The sequence below is a fragment of the Leucopleurus acutus genome (assembly GCF_964270905.1).
Source record: "Leucopleurus acutus genome assembly, chromosome: 7".
Lineage (NCBI taxonomy): Eukaryota > Metazoa > Chordata > Mammalia > Artiodactyla > Delphinidae > Leucopleurus > Leucopleurus acutus.
In genome coordinates, this window is record NC_139150.1 from 27,106,178 (window position 1) to 27,116,428 (window position 10,251).

Sequence of the window (10,251 nt, forward strand, 5' to 3'; positions counted from 1 at the left end):
CAAATTCTGTGGGTAGCAGGCTCTTTGCAGACCCCCTGCAAGGGGAGCGTTCAAAGCCCTTGGCTGCCGCTGCTGGCCCGTGGGCCTGGGAGGGGGTGGCACTCAGTGGCACTCAATCCACAATCACCAGAAACCTGGGAGCAACTGCCTGTCCGACAGTAGGAAATAGATGAGTCAATCATCATGCTTCCACTCAAAGACCTGTCCTATAGCCACTGAAATAATTCCAGCAACTTTCAAATGACAGGAAAAATAGGATTCACTGGGCAGAGAAAAGCTCATGAAATATCCACCTTACCGCTGTAACTATAAAAATGAGCTCTGCATATGGACAGACGTTGGCAGCAAACACAGCAAATGAAACCATTGATTTTTATGACTGAGGGAGCATGGATGGTCTTTAATTCCTGTTATCATAGTTTGTAATAAATACTTTTTTCCAGCCTTGACCATCTCCCACCAGAGGAAGCTGCGGATGCGTTCATGCTGGCGGGCGGCCGGCAGACTCTCTTGCGTTTCACACTCACAGTGACAGCTGTGCGCAGCCCACACTCAGGCAGACCTCCAAGCCCACGAGGAGACTGCTCACGGGCGGCCACCAGCAATGCCTCTGAGCAAAAGGGGTTCAAAAGTTGGCAATGAGAAAAATATTTTTAGGAGGGAAGAAAAGAGGGTTTTGTGCCTCCCTCACCCAACAGCTTGGAAGTGGGATGTTAAAGGAAGCAGAGTTTAGATCAATATTTAAGGGAAGTGTTTGTAATAGCAACTGATGGGCTGTTTCCAGAGTGGTGAGGCCACTAGCTTCAGACGCTAAAAGATCACTGGTCAAGAATGCCGTAGAAGCGTTTAGGGCGTCAACGATGCTGGCTTGATTTGTTTAATCAGAAGATTTTATAGATGGTGATTTAAATAATTCAATACTTAACTCAGGGGAAGTGGAGTAGGGAACAGCTAGGTCGGATCTTTGTAGGCTCCTGGAGGGACAGAGGTCCCCAGTAGCCCACGGAGAAAGGGGGTGGAGTGATTTCTCCGCCAGCGCCCTCTTGTGGTGACCCGCGAATCCGCATTTGGGCTGTAAAAGAGCCCACGCCTTTCAAGGCTGAGTCAGTCATTCAAGAAGCCACAAACTCCCATCACTTCCTCGTGCTCCGAAAGCCTTTCTAGAAGTATGGTGAAAAAAGTCCCACAGCTAAGCAAGTGACCCTTATTTCAATGTTGTTTTTTGGCCTAAAAGTACTTTTTATTTTTACACTGAGTTTAACCTCATGGCCAAAGGCATTTGAACGCAGGTGTGCAACAGATTTTCATTACAAATTGTCAAGTAGCCCTAAATACCATTTAGCACATCAAGTGGGCTTGGATTCTGCCCATAATTCCCAAAGATAATACTTTGTACCTTTCCTGGAGCCATTCGGCAAACATTTAGTAAACTCATTGTGTGCCAGGAACTGTGTCAGGCACTGAGGACGCAGAGATGAACTAAGCAACAATTGAGAGACACAGAGAGAGAGAGAGAGAGAGGTGCTCAAAGTAAAATTACGTATCAAATGTGAGAAGAGCCAAGAACGAAGCACAGAGCATAACCCGTGGGATTCCACAATCCTTCAGAAACAGGTGATATCTCACCTCGAAAAGGAAAGTCAGAATTGCTCCAGATGGAGAAGGTGACACAGGATGTGACAGGAGCTGACATTTGTAGGGAAAGATGAAAGAGGTGAGTTTACTAATGTGTCAGGAGGTTAAATTGAAAAGAGAGGTCTCCTGGAGAGGTAAGGAGAGTTCTGAACGTGAAAGGTTGTTCGTGCCAAGCCTAAGAGTTTGGGTTTTATCCTGAAAGTCACGGGGATCCATGGGGGTTTTCAAGCAAGGATCCACTGGGATTTGTGTTTTTTATTTTCATCTTTCTGGTGTAGTGAGAGGATGGACCAGAGGCAAGAGGGACAAGTGACAGGAAATTATAACCATCTCTTATAATTTAATCTGTCTCATTTAATTCTGGTATCATCACCATGATTACCTGTCCCTCATCTGACAGATAGCCCGCTGTGATGCAGATCTGATTCTGTACTGGAAAGATTCCCTGGTGTGGCTGAAAGAGTATAAGTGCTGGAAACAGAAGCCCCGGATTAGAATTATGGTTCCTTTACCAACCAGCTGTGTAAGCTTGAAAAAGCCACTTAACAACACTGATTCCTGGCTTGCTCAACGATAAAGAAGGAACACCTCCCTCCCAGGGATGTTGTGACCATCCTGAGACACAGATGTGAAAGCTCTTGGGAAATCACAGAGCTCTGTGAAAATGCTAATACCACTGCCCTCTTGCTACACTGGGATAAAGAGGTTATCATTCCCCTTGGCATTAACTTTGCAATGGGGATCCACCGAGATTTGGATTTCATTTTTGCATCGTATGAAGAGAGTCTCAATAACGTGTCTTTTGACAAAACTGTACTACATGAAACAAAGTGCCTGTCTTTCTATATTTACCTGTTTCCCCAAGCAAATGAGGTTGTTCCAAACCACACTCTGCCACTAGAGGGAGCTCATCCTTTAGCATCAAAGAAGCCATTCAGCTTAAACTCAAAATAGAGATCATCTGTTAGGGGAGACAAAAACCTGGACAGGGTTGCTTGGCTTGGTGGTGGCGGCGGCGTGTGCGTGTGTATTCTAATCATTATTCATCATTAGTCCAAGAGTAAAATCTGTGCAGTTAGACAGACTAGAGTTCAAAATTCCAGGGCCACCATTTCTTAGCGTATGGACTTGGGCAACTGACTTAATTTCTCAGAGCCTAAGTTCCTTCATCATGCCTACCTGATGGTGATGACTATATGAGATATTAGACACAGTGTCCAGTGAGTACCGAGCACAGAATTGGAACTCCATAAATTTTAGAATCCTTTCCTTTTCCCATTCTGTTACAAATAACAATAATTGAGAAATATATTTAAGTGACATTGAAAGGCAAACAGGAGAAAACAGAGTGGAGAGAGGCATGAAGGGATGGCAAACGCACTTGGTGTTAGACGTGGACATCCCTCATCCTCACAGCTGCTGAGTGAAGGCATCCATAGATGTGGACACCGTTTTATAAGCCCCCTGGCTAGACCAGGCAGTCACAAACAGATGGGCAGCTCGGAGTAACTGCAAAATGAAGCAGGCATATGGACCGCAACTAGGGCTCCCTCTCCTCCTGTTGGAGCCATTCCCCTCAATCCTGTAGTCATTACCCTGAGCTGGGAGGGGGAAAATGCTACTTAATCGATTTCATGTCACCCTATCTTATGTTTCCAAAATCACCATATCAATTCTGCCTTGTATTTCCGCAGAGCCTCCTCTTTTAGTATTCTAGCAAATGGCTCTGACAAAGGTTAAGTCGAGACCCTGCCAACACAACTGGTGGAAAAAGAAGACTTCAGTCAAACAACCGGGTTCCCTTGACCGAATTCCAATTATTTGATAGGGTGATTTTTCTTGTCTGAATTCATTTTTTTTTTTAAACTAAACCAACAGAATCAAATAGATCTTTTGGTTCCTCTTAGACAGAAGGAAGGGGAAATTCACATTTGTTAAGCACCTGCTGTGTGCCAGGCTCTGTGATAGGCATGTCACTAACACTGCCACATAACACTCACAACCCTGTAAGGAAGAAATGCTTGTCTCTGCTTTCCTGGTGTGGCACCTGAGCTTCAGAGAGGTTGAGTAACTTGCCTGAGGTCACACAGTTAAGTGTATGGGAAAACCAGGTCTGGAGCTTTTAGGTGCTAGACACAAAAGTCTGAGTTTTTCCAACAAGTACACACCAAATACGATAAAAATCTCTCTGAAAGCTTCCACTTCCAAATGTCCCTGTGTGATGTGCCCCTTTTTAGATCTCAACCATCTCAATTCTAAGTCTTTCTTGAGTTTCCTTGTTAAAAATTTTCCCATTTAACCCACCTCAAATGATCTTACCCTCTTTATTCTCTGTAACAATGCCCCACAAAAGATAAGAATAGCCTGTTTCACAAGCAAAGAAACTGAGGCTAGGAGTGACTTAACGATCTAAGGCCACTCAGTTGGCATGCCTGGAACCATAGGAAAACAACTTTCTCTCATGTAGAAACTGCCTCTAGGCTGGGCTGGAAGAGCTCCACAGTGTCCCGGACCTCTGAATACAGAATCCAGGAGTCTAGCTTGAAACTGGAGTGTCATCCTTAACGCTTTTCTGAACCCTCATCTCAATACCAATTAAACATATCTTGAATTAGCCTCTGTCTCCACTGCCAGTGCCCCATGTCAGGCTCTCATCTGGATCCCTGCACAAGTCCGCCACCTGCTGATCTAACCTCCAATCCTCCCTGGTCAACCCAACTCCTCACTGTCAAAGAGGACTCTTTAAAAAATTAACTCCAGGTTTCCCTGGTGGCGCAGTGGTTAAGAATCTGCCTGCCAATTCAGGGGACATGGGTTTGAGCCCTGGCCCGGGAGGATCCCACATGCCGCGGAGCAACTAAGCCAGTGCACCACAACTACTGAGCCTGCACTCTAGAGCCCGTGAGCCACAACTGCTGAGCCCATGCGCCTAGAGCCTGTGCTCCACAACAAGAGAAGCCACTGCAGTGAGAAGCCCCCACTCTCCACAACTAGAGAAAGCCCACGTGCAGCAACAAAGACCCAATGCAGCCAAAAATAAGTAAATAATTTTTTTAAATTATATATATATATATATTTTTATATAGCAGGTTCTTATTAGTCATCCATTTTATACACATCAGTGTATACATGTCAATCCCAATCGCCTAATTCATCACACCACCACCACCGCCACCCCGCCGCTTTCCCTGCTTGGTGTCCATATGTTTGTTCTCTACATCTGTGTCTCTATTTCTGCCCTGCAAACCAGTTCATCTGTACCGTTTTTCTAGGTTCCACATATATGCGTTAATATATGATATTTGTTTTTCTCTTTCTGACTTACTGCACTCTGTATGACAGTCTCTAGATCCATCCACGTCTCAACAAATGACCCAGTTTCGTTCCTTTTTATGGCTGAATAATATTCCATTGTATATATGTACCACATCTTCTTTATCCATTCGTCTGTCGATGGGCATTTAGGTTGCTTCCATGAGCTGGCTATTGTAAATAGTGCTGCAATGAACATTGGGGGTGCATGTGTCTTTTTGAATTATGGTTTTCTCTGGGTATATGCCCAGTAGTGGGATTGCTGGTAATTCTATTTTTAGTTTTTTAAGGAACCTCCATACTGTTCTCCATAGTGGCTGTATCAATTTACATTCCCACCCACAGTGCAAGAGGGTTCCCTTTTAACCACACCCTCTCCAGCATTTGTTGTTTGTAGATTTTCTGATGATGCCCATTCTAACTGGTGTGAGGTGATACCTCATTGTAGTTTTGATTTGCATTTCTCTAATAAAAAGATTAACTCTATCAAGTCACATGTCTGATGAAAACAATGACACCCCCATCATCACCAAGGAAAGCCATTATTCCTTAACCTGAAGAATAGCCTCCTTTATACTCTGACTCAGGCTGCCTCTCTAACCTCACCAGTTTCATCTAACACCACCAACCCTTCCCACTCAATTGCTTGATGAAGCAATATAGTATTGTGTCTACAGCTAATGCTAATCCATTCTCTACTTCTTCCTTTTAGTAATGGAACCCTTGAGTTTTCACTAAGTACAAGGTCTCCCTTGCAGATAGCTGTGACCAAGTGACCAGGCTGTGACCTGGATGTAAGGGAAAGTGATGTGTGCTACTTCTGGGTTATGTCATAAAAAGAAGATTCTTGCTCTTCACTTTTTATTTGTTCTCAGGGGTGAGAAAATGTATGTATTGGTAATAAACCAGCTTTGACCATGTAGATGAGGAAAATACCCTGGGGGTTGATGCAGCAATAAGACAGAAGGAACGTGGGTCCCTGAGGGTCAGCAGAGTATACCACCATTGTGCTTGGTTTGGGCTTCCCTGGAGATAAGGATTCCACTGCATTTATTTCAGAGGTGATTCCAAGAAACACCACTAGGGAGTGGGGAAGTGAAACAGAGAAGGGAGAGAAACCAATGAAGTGCGCTCATTACCATACGGGCCACTGGAGCTCAGTCACAATGGGGAATACTGCGAGAATGAAGAATGTGACTCAGAGTTATCCTGCCCAAGGAGCGAGGGAGCTGGGGTATTTATACACCAGCACTTGTGGAAATTGATTGAGGGATACTGGAGGAAGGGAGCATTCATCCCCTGGTACCTTGAGCTGTCTCACTCCAGGCAGAGTGCTCTGGGGACAGAGAGCGCCCTCAGGCAGGCACAGGTATTAGAAGGTAGATGATCTGAGTGGACAGAAATGGTAAGTCCTGAGGGGACTTGGCTACCTCACCATACAGATGTGTCTGCTACACTCACCCACCTCTCCATCCCTTTGTCTTAGCTTGGAATTTTAGGAAAGAGAGAAATAAAACTATTTTCTTAAGTCACCATTATTTAGTTTCTGTTAACGCATACATCTCTGTTAATCAACAACGTACTTTACACAATAGCACGAGACCACCTGCATTCAAAGCCCATCTCTGCCACTTATTAGACGCAAGGGACTGAACTTCTCTAGCCCTCAGTTTCTCCTTCTGGGAAATGGGTCTATGTGTACTACTCCCTCGTGGGGCTGTTTTTTAAAGGTACGTGGGATGACACATGCAAAGCACCCAGCACACTGCCTGGCCCAGAGTGAGCCGGCTGCTCTTCTTGGTTCACTCCTAGAAGCCCTTTCCAAAAGCTGCTCTTGACTTTCCTTTGGTAGTCCACAGAGTCTCCAGGACTGGTCCCTCCAAAGACAGAACACAATAGGCTGTCCCAGACCAGCGCCAAAGAATGTTATCAGCAGAGGCTCAATCTGCCTAGATGCTGCTGCCCCAGAGTCAAAAAGAAACTGGGACCAAATGCCAGGGCCAAAGATCAAAGCCAGGAAATGACAGCCAATCTCGGAAGAAAATGACAGGAAAAGAGACCAGGCCACAGGGAAGCCAGGAGAGGAGGGAGGAGATACCAGCACTTCACATGGAGTTTACATCAGAGGTTCCCCAGGCTGCTGAGCTTCTCTGGCCCAAGCATCCAGCCAGGCAGCAGGGAGCCAGCTCCCCACAAGGGCTTGGCCTGGCCGGTTCCCAGCTCTGCTCGGTTAGTACCTCCCTCATCATGCACCCTGGACGTCTGCAGAGGGATGGCCCTCACCCCCTCCTGTTCCCCCCCCCATTCCCCCGGCACCCATGGGAGCAGAGAACAGACCCCTGAAGCCCAGAAGCAGCAACTCCTGCCTTGCAAAGACCAGTCAATGGGGGCCAGGAATCATTTACAATTGCAGGGTTGCCCAGGGTAAATATCTGATGCCTCCTGATAGCGTCGAGAGAGAAATCACGGCAAGCAAGGGCTCTGTCATTAAGATTGGTTGAAATTGAACCTAGGGGGTTATTGTTTTAACCGTTACTCTCCACGGGTGCTATCACAGACACAGAACTGGTCCTTAATATTAATTATTCAGTCCACTTCTATGGAGCCCTTCCCTGAGCCAGGCTCGGTATTAGCCCAGGGTCTCAGAGACTAGGAGACAGGCTCCATGACTTTGATTAAATCATGTCCAACTGGGGAGCAGCCAAGCAACCAAGTGTGTGATCAGCCCGGGATGTTTTAGACATTGACTGATAGTAAGTACCTGGATCTACCGATTTGCGGCTTCCTGGGCCTCACTCCCATCGACTTAATCCAGGACCTGCATTTTATTTAAATAGACTTTATTTTTTGGAACAGTTTTAAATTTACAAAAAAATTGGGAAGATAGTACAGGGAGTTCCTATACACCCTCTCCCCAGTTTCCTCTATCATTAACATCTTATGTTCCCATAATACATTTATTAAAATTTATGAACCAATGTTGATAACATTTTTATTTACCAAAGGCCAAAGTTTATTCAGATTTCCTCAATTTTTACCTAGTGTCTCTTTCTGTTCCAGAATTCCATCAGGATAGCACATCACATTTAGTCATCATGTCTCCTTAGCCTCCTCTTGGCTGTGACGATTTCCTAGATTTTCCTGGTTTTGATGACCTTGACAGTTGTGAGGAGAGCTGGTCAGCTGTTTTGTGGGTTGCCCCTCTACGGGAATGTATCTGATGTTTTTCTCATGATTAGACTGCGGCTACAGATGTGGGGAGGGAAACCACAGAGGTAAAGTGCCCTTCTCATCACATCATATCCAGAGTGCATACAGTCAACATGACTTATCACTGTTGATAATGACTTTGATCACCTGACAGAGGTAGTGTTTTTCAATTTTCTCCACTGTAAAGCTACTCTTTTTCAATCACTTCCCTACTTTACTGTTTGGAAGGAAGTCATTATGTGCAGCCCCCACTTTAAAAATGGGGAGTTGTTGGCCCTACTACCCAAAGCAATCTACAGATTTAATGCAATCCCTATCAAATTACCCATGACATTTTTCACAGAACTAGAACAAATAATCCTAAAATTTATAAAGAACCATAAAAGACCCAGAATTGCCAAAGCAAACCTGAGGAAAAAGAACAAAGCAGGAGGCATAACCCTCCCAGAGTTCAGACAATACTAGAAAGCTACAGTAATCAAAACAGTGTGATATTGGCACAAAACCAGACATATGGATCAATGGAACAGAATGGAGAGCCCAGAAATAAACCCACACACTTATGGTCAATTAATCTTCCACAAAGGGAGCAAGAGTATACAATGGAGAAAAGGGGCAAGAGTGTACACTGGAGAAAAGACAGTCTCTTCAGCAAGTGGTGCTGGGAAAGTTGGACAGCCTCATGTAAATCAATGAAGTTAGAACACACCCTCACACCATACACAAAAGTAAACTCAAAACGGCTTAAAGACTTAAATACAAGACATGACACCATAAAACTCCTAAAAGAGAGCATAGGCAAAACATTCTCTGGCATAAATTGTACCAATGCCTTCTTTCTCCCAAGGCAATAGAAATAAAAGCAAAAATAAGCAAGTGGGACCTAGTCAAACATACCAGTTTTTGTACAGCAAAGGAAACCATAAACAAAACGAGAAGATAACCTACAGACTGGGAGAAATATTTGCAAATGAAGCAACTGACAAGGGCTTAATTTCCAAAATATACAAACAGCTCATACAACTCAACAGCAACAACAAAAAACAAACAACCCAATCGAAAAATGGGTAGAAGACGTAAATAAACATTTCTCCAAAGAAGACATACAGATGGCCAACAGGCACGTGAAAAGATGTTCAACATCACTAATTATTAGAGAAATGCAAACCAAAACAACAATGAGCTATCACCTCACAGCAGTCAGAATGGCCGTCATTAAATAGTCTACAAATAACAAATGCTGGAGAGGGTGTGGAGAAGAGAACCCTCCTACACTGTTGGTGGGAATGTAAGTTGGTGCAGCCACTATGGAGAACGGTGTGGAGATTCCTTAAAAAACTAAAAATAGAGTTGCCATATGACCCAGCAATCCCGTTCCTAGGCATACATCCGGACAAAACTATAATTCAAAAAGATACATGCACCCCAATGTTCATTGTAGCACTTTAACAATAGCCAAGACATGAAAGCAACCTAAATGTCCATTGACAGATGAATGGATAAAGAAGATGTGGTACATACGTATACAATGGAATATTACTCAGCCATTAAAAAGGATGAAATAATGCCATTTGCAGCAACATAGATGGACCTAGAGATTATCATACTAAGTGAAGTAAGTCAGACAAAGACAAATATCATATGATGTCACTTATATGTGGAAGCTAAAAAAAGATACAAATAAACTTATTTACAAAACAGAAACAGACTCACAGTCTTCGAAAACAAACTTATGATTACCAAAGGAGAAAGGTGGGGGGGAGGGATAAATTAGGAGCTTGGGGTTAACATTTACACACTACTATATATAAAAAAGATAATTAACAAGGACCTACTGTATAGCACAGGGAACTCTGCTCAATACTCTGTAATAACCTATTTGGGAAGAGAATCTGGAAAAGAATAGATATATGTATATGTATAACTAAATCATATTGCTGTATACCTGAAACTAACACAACATTGTAAATCAACTATAAAATATTTAAAAATTTTTATATACAATAAATATAAAATAAATAAAATTTAAATTAATATAAAATAAAAAATTAAATAAATAAATAGATAAATAAATAAAATAAAAAGGCAAAAAAA